This window comes from Xenopus tropicalis, chromosome 10 (genome assembly GCF_000004195.4).
Source record: "Xenopus tropicalis strain Nigerian chromosome 10, UCB_Xtro_10.0, whole genome shotgun sequence".
In the NCBI taxonomy this organism is placed as follows: domain Eukaryota; kingdom Metazoa; phylum Chordata; class Amphibia; order Anura; family Pipidae; genus Xenopus; species Xenopus tropicalis.
Genome location: NC_030686.2, coordinates 9,521,980 through 9,540,982, shown reverse-complemented (window position 1 = coordinate 9,540,982; position 19,003 = coordinate 9,521,980). Strand labels below are relative to the sequence as shown.

At 43.1% G+C, this 19,003-nt stretch overlaps 1 protein-coding gene across 7 annotated transcripts in view; it reads right to left on the bottom strand.

The window, feature by feature from the left end:
* Window positions 1-19,003, bottom strand: part of lrrc3c (leucine rich repeat containing 3C) — a 163,510-nt gene that overhangs the window by 12,805 nt on the left and 131,702 nt on the right. For 4 of the 7 annotated variants that reach the window (XM_031894813.1, XM_031894817.1, XM_031894814.1 and 1 more), the window contains 2 exons: window positions 11,679-11,817; window positions 2,310-2,750 (listed from right to left, as the gene is read on the bottom strand). The gene's annotated coding sequence lies outside the window, so the exon portion shown is untranslated. The remainder of the gene's footprint in view (window positions 1-2,309; window positions 2,751-11,678; window positions 11,818-19,003) is intronic. The other 3 variants (XM_031894818.1, XM_031894819.1, XM_031894816.1) reach the window with 2 other exon arrangements.

Here is a 19,003-nt window from a genome sequence, read left to right as displayed (position 1 = left end):
CAGTAGTTGTAGAGAAGTTTCAGGATACCCATACACAACCCTCCCTGCACCCAGCTAGGATCCGCTCAGTATTATATTCTCCCATATCCCCATAATCCACCCGACAGCCAATTACCTAATGATTTCATGTTCTCTGATTAATTTACTGATATAATTGTACAGTAATTAAACTTCCTCCAATGACATTACGTGTGCCAGTTTATCACATGACGTGCTGCGGCCAGACTGACGGGATCATGTATTAATTCATGTAATGCTGGACAAGTGTTATTAGCCGGGGCTGCTGGACGTGCTTTTGCTTTCCCAGGGGAGAAGCCATTGCTGCTTTCCAGTTAAAGGGGGATCTGGCTGAGCGTTTACAGGTGCAGAAATACATGGTGGCGCTATGGTGGTCTCAGAGATGCTTGCTAATGTGTATAGCTGGAGGAGGTGGGTGAGGAGGGCAACACCCTAAGTTTATTTTTGGGCTTTGGTTCCTCGCGAGTCAAGTCTACAGCTAAAGGTTGGGGCAGATTTAATGGATGAAAGTGTAAGTTATAGCCGGGAGTATTAGCCTCTAACTCACAAGCCAAGGGAGGTCCTCGGTGGCCCATGGTCCTCTGTATTAGTGTTGAATTCTGGTTACTTAGTACCCTGTCTTTCCTAAAACATATAATTATTGTGATAATTCATAGTTCTAAAGCATTGATATCTGTGGGGAATCCCTCTGCTAGGGCCGCTCCCTCTCCCCCCGGGCTTTTCCCAAAGCTTTTCCACTACTGTCTCAAGAGCAAGTAAGTGTCCACTGTTCTTCTCTTGTGAATAGGATCTGTTTTGCGGAAACCCATTATCCAAAAGGCTCCGAGTTACAGGAAGGCCATCTCCCATAGACTCCATTATAATCAAATAATTAATTTTTTTTAAAATGACTTCATAATAAAACAGTACCTGTACTTGATCCCAACTAAGATATAATTACCCCTTATTGGGGGCAGAACAGCCCTATTGGGTTTATTTCATGGTTAAATGATTCCCTTTTCTCTGTAATAATAAAACAGTACCTGTACTTGATCCCAACTAAGATATAATTACCCCTTATTGGGGCAGAACAGCCCTATTGGGTTTATTTAATGGTTAAATGATTCCCTTTTCTCTGTAATAATAAAACAGTACCTGTACTTGATCCCAACTAAGATATAATTACCCCTTATTGGGGGCAGAACAGCCCTATTGGGTTTATTTCATGGTTAAATGATTCCCTTTTCTCTGTAATAATAAAACAGTACCTGTACTTGATCCCAACTAAGATATAATTACCCCTTATTGGGGGCAGAACAGCCCTATTGGGTTTATTTAATGTTAGAATGAATTTTTAGCAGACTTATAGTATGGAATTCCAAATTACAGAAGGTTCTCTTATCCAGAAAACCCCAGGTCCCAAGCATTCTGGATAGCTGTACACACATAATATTGCATATATATATATATATATATATATATATTTATATTATATATATATATATTTATATTATATATATATATATATATATATATATATATATATATAGGAATAAAGGGCTGGCTTTCCAGTACAGCAGAAATAGAACTTTCCCTATGCCCCTAATCTCTAAAGGTGCCCCTTAGGGTAAATGTTATTTTTATTTCCAGGCATCTATGCTGACACATTTCCACAGTGCTTTACAGATACATCATTCCCATCAGTCCCTGCCCCAGAGGAGCTTACAATCTAAACTCCCTATGACAGTCACACAAAATAGGGTCAAGTTAATTAGGAGCCGGATTAACCTGCCTGTATGTTTTCGGGTGTGGGAGTATACTGGAAGAAACCCATACAGACATGGGAAGAACATACAAACTCCTTGAAGACAGTGCCCAAGCCGGAATCAAACTCAGGACCCTAGTGCTACAAGAGAGAAGTGCTGCTACCCACACAAAAGTATATATATATGTATATATTAAGGGTGTCTGCAGCTCCCTAGTTCTTATTGAACCCCCAATGAATAGCTGTAGCTCAACGATAGATTGGACATCCCTGATTTATGGAATGCCCCTAAGATGGGGGGCCACTATTACCAAACCACCCCTCTACTCTGTATAAAGGCACACATAGATACACACACACAATTATTTTGTACTGGGAGGAACCAACAACATATAACACACCCGCATCCCCTTTTCTCCCCAAAAAAGTACCAAACTTCCTTCTGCATGGAGAGTTCTTGCCATCACCTCCTATTGGGGTCTGCCTGCCTATAAGCAATATCTTGCCGTAGAAGATAAGAACATATAAAGAAATACTATGTTCTTACCTGAATATCCTTCTTTCCGGACGCTTGTCCCACTTTGGAATAGAGATGCTGAGCCTGGAAATCCAACCATCTACAGCACCCACATTGTAGATCACCCCCAAATAGGAATAAGGTCCGCAAGCAACAGGCTTGTTCTCATCATGGGGAAAGAGAAAGTTGAGCTGGGGAGATAGGAAGATCCATCCTATGCAGGGAGGGAAATGATGGGCTATGGTAGCCTCTTCGGCTTCTGACTGGCCCTGCTGGGCTACTCGTGTACTGGGAGTGTGTAGCAGATCATCCCCGTACTGTGGTCCAGCCTCACCTCTCCCTAACAAGCTCTGTGTTTTCCTACACGAGAAATGAGGTCCCTCTGCTGGGGATTGGAGACTCCGCCTGATGTGAGAGAAGGAGGGAGACTGGGGGGAGGCTGGGATAAGGAGAGAGGACGGGAGGCATCGGCTAAGGATCCAGGGAAGGAGATGGGAGAGAGGTAAATGACAGAGGGAATGGCACGGCACAGAGATAGACACAATCATTGGGTTAGCAATAGTGACAAATATTCCCTGCATTCCTGGTTCTGACTCCTGAAACAATGTGGCAGAAGCCAGCTGATTAACAGTGACACCTGCAGCATCTTTCCAGCATCAGTCGACTAAAGACAAGAGGGGGATAAACAAACCCAGGCCGTTACAATGGAACTGGGCAATAAATGTGCATTGGGAAGTTGCTCAGCATTTTGGGTGGAGTTCCCTCCCCTTTAATAGAAGACGAGGACCGTGCTATCCCGCTGCCGGCTATAGAAACGGAGCAGGGCAGTTTGCACGATGGAAATCACACTAAAACAAACTGCCTGCTGTTTGGAAATGGCTCTTAAGCTTTAATGCCAGTTAGGAAAGTGGCGGCTTCATTAGGCGCTGGGAGAAACCACAGCCACTTTCCCTGCTGCTGCTAATGCCTTGGAGAAACCATATAGAACAGCCCAGTAATTGCTTATGTCTCATTCTCTGTGTGTAGCTGAACTACAGCTCCCACTATTCTCACATACCTATCACTGGCATGAACTGTGGCAGGGAAGTAGTGCAGTTGCCCCAAGACGTGGGGTTGGATGTAAAATGGTAATTGCCCCTTTCAGAGCATAGCTTTACATGTAGAATATGTTGTTGCACACAAGGAGCCAGTTGTAAGCAGGTTTAAATAAGCAGGGCAAGTGTGGCCAGCATTTTCCACATGGGGTGGGGCTAATGAGTAGCCGCAGGCACTGGATGTATCCTGCCATATGCTTGGGGGTTATTATACATGGAATTGGTACTGTATGTATCCTGCCATGTGTTCTAGGGACATTGTACATTAAATTGGCATCTTATTTCATTTGCCATGTGTTCCAGGGTAACATGCATGAAATTGCCACTGCATACATGTTGCCAAGTGTCCTGCGGTATTTAACATGGAATTACAATGGGATACAATGTAGGATTCTAAACAACGAAAATGTTGCACGTCAAAAAATGTTTTCGCTTGCTGCTATTCTTTTGCCGCCCGCGGCTATTCTTTTGCCGCCCGCGGCTATTCTTTTGTCGCCTGCGGCTATTCTTTTGTCGAGCGGTTATTCTTTTGACGCCCGCGACTATTCTTTTTTGACGTGTGACTATTCTTTTGACGCGGGTGACAATTTTTGGATGCACGGTGAATTTTTTCGCGGCAATTTTTTTCATCCGTTCCACAAAACAATACGCCAATGGCGAAACATGGAAATTTGCAGCGAATCCATGCCTGCCGAAACAGGTTTAGGAATTTCAAGTAACAATTACTTACAAAAGCAGCTCTATCAGGGAAAAACATGACCTATAGGGAACTTTAAGAGTCGTTGTTTAGTGTCAATATCACTTTAAGAGCGTTCCTTACGTCATTCATATCACTCCGTGCCCCAGTGGAGCTTTACAATATAACGTCCCTATCCCTAGGGCCAATTAAATAAGCGGCAATTTAACCTTAATGTATGTTTTTGGACTATGGGAGGAAACTAGAGAAAACCCACCTAAACAGAGGGAGAACTTACAATCCCCTAAAGAGATTGCACCCTGGCTGGAACTGAACCTAGAACCCCAGCGCTTCAAAACTGAGAATTGAATATTATAATAAGAAATCATAAGAAATAAATAGCATATCACTCCCTAATCGGCAGCACAAGTGACGGAGCTCCTACTCGGGACTTATCTGACTGACCTCTGCGCCGCAAAGGGATCATTTAGTCTCCCCACTGCTATAGGGCAAGGCTTACACATTGATTAGATATCAAACTGCTCTCAATTTATTATATTCAAGGATACGGCAACCCCCAACTCTCCATCTGTTCCAGGACTACAGCTCCTAGCAGCCTCCATCAACCAGAGGCAAAGGGTTAGAGCCGGGCTGTGAGTGACAAACGCTGCCTATACCTGCTTAAGGGCTTGTGTTCTTGGAAGGTGACAGTTGATATTGTATGAAAGGTCACATAACAAGAATTTCCACTAGCGGCTATTAGATTAAAGCAGATGGGTTTTATTTGTGCAACGCTACAGGTTGGCTTGATATTAGTGCTACTGTCACATTCAGGGCTCTTGGGGCATTGAAAATACAGAGATATTATTATTATTATCATTTATTTTTAAAGTGTTATGTATATCCCGAGGCCATACAGAAAATAGCCGCCCATTGGCCTAGATATTGTACATGGCAGAGATATTGTTAAGCTGAGCTTCTGTTATTTAGGCATTAAAGGGGATATAATTAGTGATAGGCGAAATGTTTCGCCAGGCATGGATTCACGGTGAATTTCCGCGTTTCGCCATTGGCGGAATGTTTTGTGAAATGGATGAGAAAATTCACAGCGTGTCCAAACATTGTCGCGCGCATCAAAAGAATAGTTGTGCGTCAAAATAAATAGTCGCGCATCAAAAGAATAGTCGTGCGTCAAAATAAATAGTCACAGGCGTCAAAAGAATAGTCGCGGCATCAAAAGAATAGTCGTGCGTCAAAATAAATAGTCGCGGCATCGAAATAAATAGTTGCAGCGTCAAAATAAATAGTCACAGCGTCAAAAGAATCATCGCAGCGGGTTTCACGGGTGACATTTTTTTTATGCGCGACATTTTCGCTGTTTCGCGAGTCTTTTGAAAGATTTCCGAAGTTTTCGGCGAAGCGAAATGGGACAGATTCACTCATCACTAGATATAATGCCTAAATACCCCAGTGGGCAAGTCTGATCCTGGCGGTGCCAACATGTTAGGCACACAGTGAGAAAAATCCCTAATCTTTAGCACCACCAAAGCTGCAAATGCTCCTTGGACCATAAAAGTGCAATTGTGTGGCCACTGGGGTTGGTAATTAAACCCAATGCGTTATATTGACTTTATCTGTCAACTCAGATGGAAAAAATAAGACCCCCTACATGTTCTTTATTTTCTATACCCTGCAAGGGAATATCATGCCTAGATAGAAGCTCATTCTAATATACAAACGGTTTCTGGGCTAAATACACCAACCAGAAATGGTTCCATGCACTTTTTGAAGAAGCCAACAATAAGACATGGCTGATGGCTATAGCTCCGTAGCACTCACATGGTGTGACACCTTGTTTATATATTTATGTATGAAGCAATGATTTCACATGATAGGATCTCAGGGGCATAAGCAGCATTGGAAAAATGGAGTAGAGCCTAACCAGTAAGGAGTAAAATGTTATTTGCCTTATATTAGTCCAAGCTGGGATTTATGTTTAAACTAATTCACAATCTGAAAAAGGTATGATGCATAGAAAACAAGAAAAGCTTTCCTTTTAGTCCATACGAATTTAGAGTGTATTTTTTTGGTATCCAAGCAACCCCCCCAAAACCTGCAGAATAAGTATGCACACTAGTGATATGCGGGTCTGGGAAAACTCAACCCTTACCTGACCTTAAGCTGCAAAATGTTGCCACTGTAGGACCTGCACCCAACCCATACCCGTGTCTTTCCACTCTGTATGTTACTTCTGCGTGCACCTTAGGTTCCAAGAGGACCTGCACCCAACCCATACCCGTGTCTTTCCACTCTGTATGTTACTTCTGCGTGCACCTTAGGTTCCAAGAGGACCTGCACCCAACCCATACCCGTGTCTTTCCACTCTGTATGTTACTTCTGCGTGCACCTTAGGTTCCAAGAGGACCTGCACCCAACCTGTACCCTTGTCTTTCCGCTCTGTATGTTACTACTGCATGCACCTTACGTTCCAAGAGGACCTGCACCCAACCCGTACCCATGTCTTTCCGCTCTGTATGTTACTTCTGCGTGCACCTTACGTTCCAAGAGGACCTGCACCCAACCCGTACCTGTGTCTTTCCACTCTGTATGTTACTTCTGCGTGCACCTTAGGTTCCAAGAGGACCTGCACCCAACCTGTACCCTTGTCTTTCCGCTCTGTATGTTACTTCTGCGTGCACCTTAGGTTCCAAGAGGACCTGCACCCAACCTGTACCCTTGTCTTTCCGCTCTGTATGTTACTTCTGCGTGCACCTTAGGTTCCAAGAGGACCTGCACCCAACCCGTACCCGTGTCTTTCCGCTCTGTATGTTACTACTGCGTGCACCTTAGGTTCCAAGAGGACCTGCACCCAACCCGTACCTGTGTCTTTCCACTCTGTATGTTACTTCTGCGTGCACCTTAGGTTCCAAGAGGACCTGCACCCAACCTGTACCCTTGTCTTTCCGCTCTGTATGTTACTTCTGCGTGCACCTTAGGTTCCAAGAGGACCTGCACCCAACCTGTACCCTTGTCTTTCCGCTCTGTATGTTACTTCTGCGTGCACCTTAGGTTCCAAGAGGACCTGCACCCAACCCGTACCCGTGTCTTTCCGCTCTGTATGTTACTACTGCGTGCACCTTAGGTTCCAAGAGGACCTGCACCCAACCCGTACCCGTGTCTTTCCGCTCTGTATGTTACTACTGCATGCACCTTAGGTTCCAAGACAGGGAAACTTTGGGAGCAGGGGAAGGAATCACTTCTCCAGTCTGACCCGCACCCAGCCTGAACTGGCAAAGATCACCCAGATTTCAACCCTAGCCCATCTAACCTAAGGGTGGGCCTGTGGGTTCCATGGTTTGTGGGTCAACCCACACATCACTAATGCACAGTACTCCAGCACCATGAATATGCCATTGAGAGCATGTTAGAACCAAAAGAGATTGACCTGAATGGAATCAGTTAATTCCAGCTGACAGTAAGATCTGACAGTGAGGCCACACAAATGAGGACCCCTGGTGGGGAAGGGACTGTAAATAAGAGAAAGAATGGCTAAGTAACTAAGACACTGGGGCTGGTTAGGTAGGCCTATTTTGTTTTTCTATGTCAGATCTCTTACTTTAGCTAACCCATCCTAACCTATCAATAAAGCAGGGGTCTCCAAGCCTGAGTAAAATATATAATGCTTGAAAAGACAAATTACTAGTAGCAACCAGGAATAAGTAGTCAATAACTCTAGACAATGCCCCCACCCCCACCAATTCCTCACTATTACCTACCTCTCTCTCTCTTTTTTTTTTTTTTTAACTTTACCTTTTTAATCTATGTTCATTGATTAAACTGATTGATTATTCTCATGTAATTTGTAAAATGAATAAAAACGCAAGTTTAAAAAAAGAAAAGACGAATTCCGAAGCCAAGCAAGAGACTGAAGGCCTCAGCAAGCCCCCAGTGAAACCCCGGCTGGGCTCAAACAACCTCTGGCATGCCACCTGTTGGACAACTATGGTTTATATAACACAGGGAATAATAGGATTTGTCTCCCTGAATAAACAGACGTCTACCCCTAATGCAGGCAGAGTAAATGGGCCGTTTGCTCCAAAGAGCCCAAGTGAATCCTGGGAAGTCAATCTGCCTAACTAACAGAGTAGGTTTAATCCTGTTGCTCTCCTGCTTAGCATTTATTACAGAATGGAAAAGGTTAAGAGCACTCCAGCAGGGGAGAGAGAGGTTGTTTTATGCATGTGAAATAATTGGCGTTTATGTGGGATCTTCTCTCATGGGCATCATAGCTACTTAATGATTTTTCCTGTGCCATGTTATTGCTGGAGGGGTGAAAGCTTCACAAACCTTTTCTTCCTCTGATTAATCCTCCTCCTCCTCACTTCTTCTTCTAAACTCAAACCTCTAGTGCAGCAATTAATTAGGCAAAATCCTACTGCGCCATTGGACCAAACCGCTTTCATGTCTGTCGTTCAGTCCTGTGGAGGATGTTCCCTCTTATTCTGTTTAATGGCGCTGGCAGACAGAAAGGGCAAGAACAAGATTATTGTTTAAACAGACCGGGCATATTAGTTGCTGAAATTACCCGTTTTTGCCCCAACCTGCTGCCACTGCCAGTAAGATGCTCCAAAAATGGATATATCAAGTCACAAAGAATTACCGGGCAGCAGAGATGGTTCAATTGGTTACTAGTGATGGGCAAAATGTTTCGCCAGGCATGAATTCACGGCGAATTTCCGCATTTTCATGCAAAAATTGTTGCACGCGTCAAAAGAATAGTCACGCATCAAAAAAGAATAGCCGTGTGACAAAAGAATAGCCGTGGGCGACAAAAGAATAGCCGTGTGACAAAAGAATAGCCATGCAACAAAAAAATAGCCGCCGGCGACAAAAGAATAGCCGCCGGCGACAAAAGAATAGCCGCCGGCGACAAAAGAATAGCCGCCGGCGACAAAAGAATAGCCGCCGGCGACAAAAGAATAGCCGCGGGTGACAAAAGATTAGCCGCGGGCGACAAAAGAATAGTCGCAGGCAACAATTTTTTTTGACGTACAACATTTTCCGATTCGCGGATCTTTTGAACGATCCGCAAATTTTCCGGCGAAGCAAAACGGGACAGATTCACTCATCACTATTGGTTACCATTCCCAGTCTAGTTTCAATGATCTCCATTGTTTAAACAAGTGGGTTACATCTGCCAGTCACTGCCTAAATTTGCCCCCCAGCAATAGAGCTTTCTGCATTCATATATCTACAGAGCCAGGGGGCACATGCCAATGCAAGTGGCAAAATTTGATGTGAATATTCTACATAAGATATTCTCTACAGGGAGATACCAGGAAAACAGAGTAATATGGACAGTGTTTACCCTGGTTTAATAATCTATAGCAATGTGCGCTGTTTTCAGACTCAATATGATCAGTAAAACTGAACTGGATCAGATCAAACATAAATTTCTTCCTGCATTCAGTCTCATTTAGATTCTGTGCCACAAGAAGCTCAACTGCAGCTCTCTCAGCTACTTCCTAGTCTAGCAGAAAGTTCTGCACACTTTTCTTTGCTGAGCTCTTCTCATCTTCTGTAAAGATGGTTGAATGGGTGCCTACTGCGCATGCCTAATTGATTCCCATTGGAGCAGAGGCAGCAAGTGTGTGTAGTAGGCACCTCTTCTACCATCTTCACAGTAAGAGAGTGAAGGAAAGCTCCGCAAAGAAAAGTAAGCGGAGCTTCATGCTAGGCTAGGAAGTAGCTGAGAGAGCTGCATTTGGGCTTCTTGTGGCACAGAATTCTCATGAGACTCAATTGTGGGCGAAAGGTAGGGTTTAGGGTTATTTTAGAGATCCGAGAGAAAAAAAAGGTTTACTTATTCTCGGGGTTGTAAACTGTACAAGGGGTTGTAAACTGAAAAATACATAGATACATTTTTGACACAATTTTATATTATATGCAGTGGTGTAACTATAGAGGAAGTAGACCCCAAGGACGCGGGGGGGGGGGAGGGGGCACGGACCACATGGTCTGCTTTCTCTATATCATTGGTGAACCCCCCTCCCCATTGCTTTCCCACCTGAGAGCTAGCAGATAAGGAAGGGGCGGGAGTTGGGATGCAAGTGGTGGGCGGCGAGGGAGGACGTAAGGGGCAGGTGGGTGCAGAAGGGAGGGGCAGGTAGTGTTAGCGTTGCGTGCTGGGTTGCGGCGTCAGAATAAATAGTCGCGCATCAAAAGAATAGTTGCGGCATCAGAATAAATAGTCGCGGCATCAAAATTAATAGTTGCGTGTCAAAATAAATAGTCGCGTGTAAAAAGAAGTCTTGGCGTCAAAATAAATAGTTGTGCGTCAAAAGAATAGTTGCAGCGTCAAAATGATGCAGGTGTCAAAATAGTAGTCACGGGCGCCGTTTCGTGAATTTTTTGCCATTTTGCAAATCTTTTGAAAGTTTCGCAAATTTTTTGGCGAAGCGAAATGGGACAGATTCACTCATCACTAATGCTGTCGGCCCACCCCAATCAGCACCAAAAGAGTTAAAACCTTAAAAAAGCGGTGCATAAGAAAAAATCTGGCGAGCAGACATGTAAATAAGCAATTAATAGAACCGATGACCCATGGAAAATTGATTTTCTCTGTGTGTTGCTTAATGTATGAATGAAAAATTAGGAACCCGGGGACAGAGAAATAAATCGAAATTTTGTGACAGTAGATTAGAGTTTCACTAGTTTTCCTTGTTAGGCTGATATAAAGGGTAAATAAATGAAGCAGAAAATATAAATGAAAAAGCAAAAGAAATGAGCTAACTATTGCTCTAATTGATAAGTTTAATTAAAGAAGGTGTCCTAAACCCAGTTAAATAATGATTTAAAGGAGACGTATAAATTAAAAAAACTCAAGTCTTAAATAATATATGGTGCTGGTGCACCTTGGGCAAAAAATGGCTCCTTTACTGGAGCTCCCTTTAGCTCCTCCCTGGGTGGGCATGTCCTAACAGTACCTGCCAGAAGCACAGCAGGAGGGGGATAGCCAATCACAGTCCTGCAGTCACACAAACAAAGACAGGCTTCATTTCCCTATCAGGTCAGCCTAGCTGCTAATTGGTTCCTATCCATAGGGAAACAATCTAATTGTTAGAAATAGTTAAGTCCGGGGATCAGTCATTTAGGGAGAAACATACAGGGTCGGACTGGAGGGTGCCACCGCTGACCGTGCAGGGGCCCCTCCCCCCTAACCCCCCATAGGGGCACCCGCCAGACATCCTCCTGTGAACACACAAGTGAAACGCGTCAGGGGAGGACACCGGCGGCCAGAGGAGCAGTAAAAGGGATCGAGTCTCGGCCGCTGGGGCCCACCAGGTTTTTCCCGCTATCCCGGCGGCCCAGTCCTGGAAACATTTCACTTGCTGACGCCTAATCAGAGCACTTATAAGACAGTGGGCAGGGTCAAATAAAAGCAATATGTTATCATTATGTAGGGAAGTCCTGTTAGGAATGGACTGGGGGGTGCAGGGCCCACTGGGCTCTTGCCTCAGGGGGCCCCTGCACCCCCCAATGGCCCCCGCCACCTTCACACCTCCCCCCCACAGGAGCCCCCAACAGCTCTCCGACCCCCTCCCCCGAGTGCACCTAAATGAAATTCACCTGCGACACATCGGTGGAGGTTTGGGTCTGGGCTGCTGGGCCCACCGGGTTTTTTTCCATACAACACCATTGACTTTTCCCTGACGGAGCTGACGGCCCATCACAGCCACACAATGTTGATAGCAGGTCGTACAAACATCTGTCAAGGGGAAAATAAAGAAGAGCATGACATTAAAATCCCAGTGTACTTTTTTTGTTGTTGCCATAGAGCTTCTGTACACGCTGTTATGGATAGCAGCTTCACATAAAGAGTTAAAGTGATTTTTTTTTTTTTTTTCTAAATCAGCCTTGAGTTCTTTACATGTATATTGTGCAAGCAGCTGTCACATTTAAGAGCAGACTGTAAACATGATATAGTGCTTGATTTATTATTCAGAAACTGCCCACAAGCTTCCCATTCTAATCTAGGCTTTGGGCAAGAGGATACAGAGGCCATTTCAGTAAAGATCAGCAAGTGCCCATTGAGCAAAATAAAGCAATCGCCTGAAGTGCAGTTTCCAACTGAGAAAATGGAGTCATTTAATGCAGTAGCTTCTCGGCTCTGTATCGGAGAGGTAGGGGATCGAGTCGCCAATACGCAAAGGTGAATCTATCCCTCCAGGAGACAAGGATTTTGAGAATAAAAAATAATAGAGGAGATTTCCAAATTCAGCAATTGAGGATCTAATAGCCAGTCAGTGACTACTACTGTCTGAATGAAAACATAACAAATAGAAAATGTGTATTATAAGAAGTGACCGTAGGACATTAAAGAATACCATACATAAGGCATATATGTTATAAGCCACCATTTTGTGGTGCCCTGTGTGACACTCACTGATCAGCTGACAGGAAATAATGCAGCTCTACCTGTAACAGGAAGTAGTGTGGGAGTAAAAGGCAGAACTCCATTGGCCATTCATTGGCTGATGGGGCCTAACATGTATGTAGTTTTTTTTGTGTCAGTGTCACTTAAAAAGGGCAGTGCTCCAATATGTGATTATCTAAAAGCACATACTACAGGTATTGCATTGTTTATCTGAAAAAAAACTATAATCTAGATCAGGGGTATGAAACATATAAGGAGGCCGAAATCTAAAACACAGGCTAAGTTGTCAGTCAGATTTTTTATTAAGTTAGTTACTGTGTGGTCAGGCACAGTCACCAAGGGCCACACAAAACAGCCAGAAGGGCCGTATTCAGCCCACAGCCTTGTGTGTGACACATGTGATAGAGGAAGGCCATCTCCTATAGAGTCCATTTTAGGCAAATGATTCTAATATTTAAAAAAGATATAATTACCCCTTATTGGGGGCAGAACAGCCCTATTGGGTTTATTTCATGGTTAAATGATTCCCTTCTCTCTGTAATAATAAAACAGTACCTGTACTTGATCCCAACTAAGATATAATTACCCCTTATTGGGGGCAGAACAGCCCTATTGGGTTTATTTCATGGTTAAATGATTCCCTTTTCTCTGTAATAATAAAACAGTACCTGTACTTGATCCCAACTAAGATATAATTACCCCTTATTGGGGGCAGAACAGCCCTATTGGGTTTATTTCATGGTTAAATGATTCCCTTTTCTCTGTAATAATAAAACAGTACCTGTACTTGATCCCAACTAAGATATAATTACCCCTTATTGGGGCAGAACAGTCCTATTGGGTTTATTTAATGATTACATTTTTTTAGCAGACTTAAGGTATGGAGATCCAAATTATGGAAAGATCCTGAAACCCCCAGATCCCAAGCATACCTGTATTATATGAAAAAATATATATTTTTTAATAGTTTTTATATGAAACAGTGGTTCACATCTGGGCTATTTTTATAAAGACTTCCAATGTTTAAGGGTACAGTTTCCCTTTACATTGAAGGCCCATGTTTACTAATGTGCTTTAAGTGGGGGGAAAATTGGAGCAAAAAATTAATTTTTCCACACATCAGTGTCAAATGTCTACACTTTCACTTGTAAAATGAGACTCCCAGCACCCACCTGGTGTTACTTTCCTAGCAACAGGGCATAGAATAAAGGTTCCAGTGAATCCTGTAGGCCAGCCTTTGATAAGGGAATAGACAAGCATATTTTAAATGCCATCTACTAATAATTTGCCTAAGGTATAAATAAATGTACAGTATGTGTGGAATCCAATTATCCCATGTATAATTAGCCCTGGGGCTTAGAGATGTAACCATGACATTCACTTGAGTGGATGTATATTTGTATGAGATGTCTGTCCAAGCAGATTCCATTCCTCCACCAGCAAAATGATTATCCATTGCCCGCGTTTGAACCGAAATGCGTGGCTAGAAGTTAGGTTGATACAGAGGGACAATGAAGGCCAAGACTTGACATTATCTGTATATTATGTGTCCAAGGTACAGGTATGGGACCCATTATCCAGAATGTTTGGGACCTGGAGTTTTCCGGATAAGGGATCTTTCCATAATTTGGATCTTCTACCTTAAGTCTACTAAAAAAAATATTTAAACAGTAATTAAACCCAATAGGATTGTTTTGGCTCCAATAAGGGGTAATTATATCTTAGTTGGGATCAAGTACAGGTACTGTTTTATTATTACAGAGAAAAGGGAATCATTTAACCATGAAATAAACCCAATAGGGCTGTTCTGCCCCCAATAAGGGGTAATTATATCTTAGTTGGGATCAAGTACAGGTACTGTTTTATTATTACAGAGAAAAGGGAATCATTTAACCATTAAATAAACCCAATAGGGCTGTTCTGCCCCCAATAAGGGGTAATTATATCTTAGTTGGGATCAAGTACAGGTACTGTTTTATTATTACAGAGAAAAGGGAATCATTTAACCATGAAATAAACCCAATAGGGCTGTTCTGCCCCCAATAAGGGGTAATTATATCTTAGTTGGGATCAAGTACAGGTACTGTTTTATTATTACAGAGAAAAGGGAATCATTTAACCATGAAATAAACCCAATAGGGCTGTTCTGCCCCCAATAAGGGGTAATTATACCTTAGTTGGGATCAAGTACAGGTACTGTTTTATTATTACAGAGAAAAGGGAATCATTTAACCATGAAATAAACCCAATAGGGCTGTTCTGCCCCCAATAAGGGGTAATTATATCTTAGTTGGGATCAAGTACAGGTACTGTTATTATTACAGAGAAAAAGGAAACCATTTTTAAAAATGTTAATTATTTGATTAATATGGAGTCTATGGGAGATGGCCTTTCTATAATTCGGAACTTTCTGGATAATGGGTTTCCAAATAAGGGGTCCGATACCTGTATATGTATAAGTCAGGGACTCCCTATCTGCCTCATTGATAAGACCCTTGCCATAATGTGACTGTCAGTGGCTTAGTGTCACGTTAATACAGATGGTGCTTCGTAGTACGGAACAAACCCCTGTGAGGAGGTGACATAGTAAATGTACAATGGAAGCCATTGTTGCAGGCAACTAATGAAGTGTAAAGTGCACTGTGACACTGGACATTGCTGCACTAAATAACCATTTATTGATCAACTTTCCCATTCAAGTGAGCACCTTCATCAGTTGCACCCGTAGTAGTGAAATGTGAATCGATAAATGGTAAAATGAAATGTAGTGCTGCTAATGAGAAGTCCTGATGGCATTTGTTGCCCCAACATTGCACCTTCAAGTCAGGTATGTATCCCTGCTGTATATACTGAAAACATCTCACTAGGGATGCACTGAATCCAGGATTCTGCCAGGATTCAGCCTTTCAGAAGGATTCGGATTTGGCCGAATCCAAGGTCCTGGCTGAACCGAATCCTTAAAATCATGTGACTTTTTGTCAAATAACTAAGATATAATTACCCCCTATTGGGGGCAGAACAGCCCTATTGGGTTTATTTCATGGTTAAATGATTCCCTTTTCTCTGTAATAATAAAACAGTACCTGTACTTGATCCCAACTAAGATATAATTACCCCTTATTGGGGCAGAACAGCCCTATTGGGTTTATTTAATGGTTAAATGATTCCCTTTTCTCTGTAATAATAAAACAGTACCTGTACTTGATCCCAACTAAGATATAATTACCCCTTATTGGGGCAGAACAGCCCTATTGGGTTTATTTAATGGTTAAATGATTCCCTTTTCTCTGTAATAATAAAACAGTACCTGTACTTGATCCCAACTAAGATATAATTACCCCTTATTGGGGGCAGAACAGCCCTATTGAGTTTCTCATGTTTAAATTATTTTTAGTAGACTTAAGGTATGGAGACCCAAATTACACAAAGATCCCTTATCCAGAAAACCCCAGGTCTCGAGCATTCTGGATAACAGGGCCCATAACGTACTTTCATACATTGTGCAAATAAACAATATAGCTCCATGAGGCCAAGTCAAAGGGTTACATTATAACAAGAAACAGGATTCAGTAAGTGAAAGGCGCTCATTGTATTATGTACATACACACAATAATATATTTATGGCTTCATTTATAAATAAACACTACCAGCCACATCTCATATACTTCTACATCCCTTTGTATGTTTGTTTTGGCTGCACGGCAAAACAGAGCAGTTTTTAATGTGAAAGAAATTACATGCATCCTATAAACCCAGCCAGCAAACCATAATTTCAAGCAACTTTGCAATATACATCAATTAAATAATATGCAGCCTTTTCATGATGTTTAATGTAATAATCTGGTTTGGAACAGTTCCCTAAGCCCCGCCCCCTGTTCCCCTGCTGATCTGGCTGACTACTTTGTAACTCAAATAAACTGTAACAGTAGTCGCCTGTCCCTCAGCCTGCCTCCTACCAATCCCACAATTCCCTGCTGCACACGTGATGTCAATATGGAAAGGAACATCCCAGTGCAATGCATTGTGGGTTATGTAGTTCCTGCATGCTGTCTGTAAGCTGTGGAGAAGTTGTTACAATTTGTAACATCAGTGTTTTAGTCCCTCCTCCCCTGCCAGAATTTCAAATGATGCAGAAAGAGAAGAACAGTTTTGCAGCTGGATTTCGGCATATAAAAATGGTATTTATTCATGCTTTTTGAAGGAACAGATTACAGGGATAGGGATATTCAGAGTCGGACTGGCCCACAGGGATACCAGGAAAACTCCCGGTGGGCCCAGGTGTCAGTGGGCCCTCCTTCCTCTATTTGGCCTAATTCATGGTCATTTATTATTTCTCTATGGGAACAAATTGACTAAATATAAAGAAGAATAGATTATAGTATGTAAAGAAAAAAAACTAGAAAAATATAGAGGCCGAGTGAGAAGTGGATGAAAAATAGTTTGAAGAGTGGGCCCACGGTTCTTTGGTGGGCCCCTGGGGTCCCAGTCCGACACTGGGTATATTAGGGGTTTCTGTGTTATGTGGGGCAACATGTGTGTGTGTTTGCCCTTACAGAACCTGGTTCCAGTACTTTAACCTGCTCTGTATCTGCCTTTATTGGCTCACCCCGTATCTAGAAGTTACAAACATCAATAAACCCACCTACAATAAAAAAAGGAAAATATTATTAGTGGATGCATGTAGGCACAAGTTCAGCTTGGTTGTTATTATATACTCATACATATAAATAGTAGACACCCCAAACAAAAATGGCACCCCCCCTTCACTGAATGGTAAAACCCATAGTGCAAGTACAATATAGGCCTGAATATGGACCCCCAGTTGTGCCGTATGTGACATCTTCAGCTTGAGTTACGATGCTATCTATTCTGCACAGTGTACTCTATAGTGGCCAAGCAAGGAAATTGTAAAGGGGCAGAGCGCTCTCCTGTAACAGAAGAAATAACTGGAAATTCCCCTCTGTGCTTTAGCCTTAAGCCTCTCGGTGAATACATTAACATTTGAAAATATTGATTAAAACCAAAAGGCTACAAAACATGATCAATGAAATAAATTGTTATTATTGTGTATGTATGTGGTGCCCTATATATTGCACTTGTCATACAGACTGATCCATAAATACAGGGGTCTCTGCCCTTTGCAGCAGCCAAGCAGGAGAAGAGCTTCCCATATATAAATGATGCCGAGGCACAGAAATGTTTGGGAATACTACTAACCCAGCTGGAAGCCATTGAAACGTGAAGCAGTGGATAGGTGAGCCAAACCTGAGGGGCAATTAGGGGGATTGGGGGGTAAATGCAGCCCCTGTCACCGACTCCTGCAACTTTAACAAACCAACTGTGACAACATTATTTTAGTAACCTTTAACCTTGCCAAATGGGGCCTGACCAGCGTTATGTCCCAAATCCAAGAAGCCTGAACACCAGTGCTTTAGGGTATATTTATTGATATAGATTACAACTGGCCCTATTTATTTTGCTTTTTGTTCAGATGCTCTCCAGTTTGGAATTTCAGCAGCTATCTAGTTGCTAGGGTCAAAGTTAGCCTAGCAACTAGGCAGTGTTAAGGAAAAAGTAATTGGCTGCCGGGATCAGTGACCCCCATTTGAAAACTGGAGTCAGAAGAGAAAGGCAAATAACTCACAATCTATGGAAAATAAAAAATAAAGACAAAATGAAAATTTCTCCCTGACTCCAAGATAGCAATCGGACCAGTCCCTGGGTCAGCTTTGTGCTCAGGGTCGTATTCATATATAGGCACCCGAGGGCCTGTGCCTAAAGCAGCAGCATTGGGGGGGTGGCCCTTGGGTGCCTATATATTCAATAAAGTTTATAAAAAAGGAACAAATTAAACCCCCACAGCCACTCTCAGACCTACCAGTGGAAATCCAGCAGCAGAGCTGGTGCGATAAGGGGTCCGGCACAATTTCCCCCGTGTGGCGTCACTCGTACCAATAGCCGTAGGTGTGTGTGTGATGTCCCTTCCATCATCTGGGGGTGTATTTAGGGTGCCCAGGGTGGCACCATACCTAAATACTTCCCTGTTTATACTAAGAGCCAGGGTCGGACTGGGCCACAGGGGCCCCGGGAAAAAACCCAGTGGGCCCCCGGCCCTAACCTGATCCGTGTTGAGTGCAAGGGGTTGGACGGGTCATGGGGGCCCCTGCGGGGGGGTATGATGGCCACGGTGGGGGCCCCTTGGGGGATCCATGCCAGGCACTGGGGGTTGGAAGGGTCATGGGGGCCCCTGCAGGGGGGGTATGATTGCCATGGCTAATATACTTACACACCAGTGTGTAAGTGCCCTAAGTCTTGAGCTCTTTACAGGCAATGACACAAAGCAGCACAGAGCATATACAGTGAATCAGCAGAGAAGATGGGGAGCTACTGGGGTATTTCAGAGGCACAGATCTTGGTAAAGGGTCATGGTTGCCTTGGGCCGGTACAGAAGCCCAAAACCCTACTTGTTTTGTTAAGCTTTAGTTCTCCTTTAAATGCAATTCATTTACTGTACATG